We start from the raw sequence: 5,104 nt of genomic DNA on the forward strand, positions 1-5,104 counted from the left end.
ACTCCGGAACTCAATTCCTCTACCAATAAAAGCCAGTACGCCATATGCCTTCTTCACTGCACTATTTACCTGGGTGGCAACTTTCAGAGATCTGTGTACTAGGACACCAAGATCCCTCTGCTCTTCCACACTACCAAGTAGTCTACCATTAGCCCAGTAATCCATCTTTTTATTACTCTTACCAAAGTGAATCACCTCACACTTAGCTACATTGAACTCCATTTGCCACCTTTCTGCCCAGCTCTGCAGCTTCTCTATATCCCGCTGTAACCTGCCATATCCTTCCTCACTGTCTACAACTCCTCCGACCTTCGTATCATCCGCAAACTTGCTCACCCAACCTTCTAACCCCTCCTCCAGGTCATTTATAAAAATGACAAACAGCAATGGTCCCAAAACAGATCCTTGCGGAACACCACTAGTGACGGCACTCCAAGATGAATCTTTGCCATCAACTACTACCCTCTGTCTTCTTCCAGAGAGCCAATTCCTAATCCAAACCTCCAACTCACCCTCAATGCCATATCTCTGTATTTTCTGCAGTAGCCTACCATGGGGGACCTTATCAAACGCCTTACTAAAATCCATATATACTACATCTACCGCTTTCCCCTCATCTACCTCCTTCGTCACCTTCTCAAAGAATTCAATAAGGTTTGTGAGGCACGACCTGCCCTTCACAAAACCATGCTGACTATCCTTGATCACATCATTCTTATCCAGATGTGCATAAATCCTATCCCTTATAATTCTCTCTAAGACTTTGCCCACAACAGAAGTGAGACTCACTGGCCTATAGTTACTAGGATTATCCCTACTCCCCTTCTTGAACAAGGGAACCACGTTTGCTAGCCTCCAGTCCTCTGGCACTACTCCTGTAGACAAAGAGGACACAAAAATCAAGGCCAATGGCTCTGCAATCTCCTCCCTTGCTTCCCAGAGAATCCTAGGATAAATGCAATCAGGCCCAGGGGACTTATCTATTTTCACCCTTGCCAGAATTTCCAACACCTCTTCTCTACATATCTCAAAGCCATCCATTCTACTTATTCGTGCCTCAGTATTCATATCGACAACAATGTCCTGTTCCTGAGTGAATACTGACGAAAAGTATTCATTCAGCGCCTCCCCAATCTCTTCAGCCTCCACACGCAACTTCCCATTACTATCCTTGATTGGACCTATTCCTTCCCTAGTCATTCTTTTATTCCTAACATACCTATAGAAAGCCTTAGGGTTTTCCCTAATCCTACCAACTAAGGACCTTTCATGTCCCCTCCTTGCTGCTCTTAGCTCTCTCTTCAGGTCCTTCCGGGCTACCTTATAACTCTCAATTGCCCCTATTGAACCTTCACGCCTCATCTTTACAAAGGCCGCCCTCTTCCATTTAACAAGGGATTCCAACTCCTTATTAAACCACGGCTCCTTCACATGACCCTTTCCTCCCTGCCTGATAGGTACGTACTTATCAAGGACACTCAATAGTTGCTCCTTGAACAAGTTCCACATATCAATTACGCTCTTGCCTTGGAATCTACTTTTCCATTCCACACATCCTAAGTCATGCCTCAACGCATCATAATTTCCCTGCCCCCAGCTATAACTCTTGCCCTGTAGTACACACTTATCCCTCTCCATCACTAGAGTAAAAATCACCGAATTGTGGTCACTGTCCCCAAAGTGCTCACCTACCTCTAGTTCTAATACCTGGCCTGGTTCGTTACCCAGAACCAAATCCAGTATGGCCTCACCTCTTGTTGGCTTATCTACATATTGTGTCAGGAAACTCTCCTGCACACATTGCACAAACACTGACCCATCTAACGAACTTGAGGTATAGCTTTCCCAATCAATATCAGGAAAGTTAAAGTCTCCCATAACAATCACCCTATTACTGTCACTCTTCTCCTGAATCATCTTCGCAATCCTTTCTTCAACGATTCTAGGACTATTAGGAGGCCTGTAAAAGACTCCTAACAGGGTGACCTCACCTCTCCTATTCCTAACCTCAACCCAAACTACCTCAGATGGCAAATCTTCATCCATCTTCCTTTCCACCGCTGTAATACTATCTTTGACAAGCAAAGCCACACCCCCCCCTCTTTTACCCCCACCTCTGACCCTACTAAAACATTTAAACCCTGGAACCTGCAACAGCCAATCCTGTCCCTGATCTAGCCATGTCTCCGTAATAGCCACAACATCGAAGTCCCAGGTACCAACCCATGCATGTGGCTGAACACATCATCAGCGGAGGCTGACTCCATTCTCCAACTTTCTTCATCTCTGTTATTTCTGTTTGATGATGCCACATTCCTGTGACCTGCGTCTAATGTGACCTCATTTTCCTTCAAACCAGAAATCCCCTACCTCTGGTGGCCAGGGCCTTCAGCTGTCACTGTCCCATCCTCCACGGTGTTGCCCTCAATCCGTCGCCTCTATCCCAGAACATTGATAGATTCCTTTTTGTCCACACTTCTTCCTGCACTAGAATCCACATTCACATAATCATCTTAAGCCATTTCCACCATCTCCAGCAGGACAGCACCATCAAACACATCTTCACCTCCCGCCCATTGTCAGTATTTCGCAGGAACCGTTCCCTCTCTGTCCCCTCCATCACCCAGAACACTTCCCCACTTCCCCATTCTATATTCCCATGCAATTGCAGAAATTACAACACTTGTCATTCACCTCCTCCCTCCTCAGTGTCCAAGGCACCAAACATACATTCCAGGTGAAGCAGCATTTCTCTTGTAAACTTTCAATCTGCTCTCCTATCATTGCTGCTCACAATGCAGTCTCTCTATATTGGTGAGACCAAACAGATTGCTTTGAAGAACACTCCCACTCCGTCTGTGGAAATAATCTTGACCTTCTCATTGCTTCCCATTGGTTCCCATTTCAATAACCTACCTTGCTCTCATGCTAACATTTCGGCCCTGGGCTGCTGCAATATTCCAAGGAAGCACAACCCAAGCTCGAGTAACAACTCACTTTACACTTTCGTACGTTACATACTGTAGGAGCAAATGTACAATTTCAATTCTTCACAGTCTGACCCCATTATAACTGTTCTGCAGTTTCTGGACATTCTCCCTCCTGGCCTCCCTACGACCTTGTGTGGTTGAATCTTCTTTATCGTTCACTCAATACAGAGAACCCTTTTCCCCATTCACATTTTAATTATTAGGCTACTTCACATGATCTTCTCGTTCTTCACGACGAAAAGCATGTTTGTCTTTTGCCACACCCTCTTTTACCCGTCAACCCACTCCCCACATCTGTCAATGAATTATAAAGATCATTTTTCAATCCTTTTCAGTTCTGAAGAAGTGTCATACTGGAGTTGAAACGCTAACTCTGTTCCTCTGTCTCTGCAGATGATACCAGGCCTGTTGAGTTTCTCTAGAAATGAATAGGCTGAGAACAAATTTTCAATTAAACAAATAACTATGGATACTGGAAATGAAAATGCAAAAATGTCTGGAGAAAATGGGAGCTTTGTGGGTGGCACGGTGGCACAGTGGTTAGCACTGCTGCCTCACAGCACCAGAGACCTGGGTTCAATTCCCGCCTCAGGCGACTGACTGTGTGGAGTTTGCACATTCTTCCCGTGTCTGCGTGGGTTTCCTCCGGGTGCTCAGGGTTCCTCCCACAGTCCAAAAATGTGCAAGTTAGGTGAATTGGCCGAGCTAAATTGCCAGTAGTGTTAGGTGTAGGGTAAATGTACGAGAATGGGGTCTGGGTGGGTTGTTCTTCGGTGGGTCAGTGTGGACTTGTTGGGCCGAAGGGCCTGTTTCCACACTGTAAATAATCTAACCTAATGTAGAAGGTTCACTGGCCCTGAAAGATTAACTCTGCTATTACTCTACAAGATGCTGACAGACTTGCTGAGTTTCGTCAGCAATTTCTGTTTTTGAACAAGTTCCACAGACGAGTGTTAAAGCTGCTCAAACACCCTGTCCAACACAGAGCGCCGTGCACTGGGAAGAGACTAACAATGCAAGATACACAAATTTCTTGGTCTGAAACTACATAAGGCTGGCATCTCTGACAGTGCAGAGCTCTTAATCATTGTCAGGGAGAGAAACAGAGGGGAACACATTCACGTCAAACACAGAAGATGGCATTGGGTGAATGAAAAAGATTCAGGTGCAAACGTTAAGGGGTTTGAGTAAAGTAACAAATTGCAGGCGTGACACCAGGGAGAGCAGAATGAGAATAGGAAAATGGAAGTATTACCACATCAGAAAACAGGTTAAGACACTGAGTACATGGCTGATGGATGAATGGTTCTTGGTGTGAACTGGGGGATAGTCAGGACAATTGAATTGAACGTATTGGAGCTCAAAGTGGGCATTCATGTGGTGCGGTACAATCACAGCAGCAGCAGAATTGTAATCAACAATAATACGCAACATTTTCCCCAGGATAATCCCTCAGCCTACCATTACCATCAAGCTGACCTATGGTTCAGCGACGAGTTTGGGTGAACATGATAGAGTCAGAACCATGTGTACCTAAACCTGATGACAATCCATTAAAGCTACCGCCTTTGACTGGTTACATTCGCAACAGCAGGACTAACATCTGATACAGAGGGCAAAATGATCCCATAACTAACAGATCAGATCAAAGTTGTGCAGTGCTGTCACATCCAGACATAAATGTCAATGGACTATTAAGCAACTCACTGGAGGAGAGGACACCATAAATATCGCCATCCTATATCACGGGACAGCCCTGTACATCAGTGTAAAAGACATGATTGTTTTATCTGCATCGTACACAGCCAGAAGTGTTGAGTTGATGATCCACCTCACCCTCGCCATGCTGCCCGCAGAATCACAGATGCCAGTCTTTAATCGATCTGATTTGCTGTATGTGACATGAAGAAACAGCTGAACACAATAGATACGACAAAGGCAATGGGCCCTGACTCCATTCCTGCAATAGGACTGAAGACTTGTGCTGCACAACAAGCCGTGCCCCTGGAGAAGCTGTTTCATTCCAGCTCCAACTCTGACATCTCCCTGGCAATCTGGAAAATTACTCAGCTATGTCCAATTCCATAACAAGGGAATAACTAGAATCTGACCAT

This window comes from Chiloscyllium punctatum, chromosome 28, assembly GCF_047496795.1.
Source record: "Chiloscyllium punctatum isolate Juve2018m chromosome 28, sChiPun1.3, whole genome shotgun sequence".
Classification (NCBI taxonomy): domain Eukaryota; kingdom Metazoa; phylum Chordata; class Chondrichthyes; order Orectolobiformes; family Hemiscylliidae; genus Chiloscyllium; species Chiloscyllium punctatum.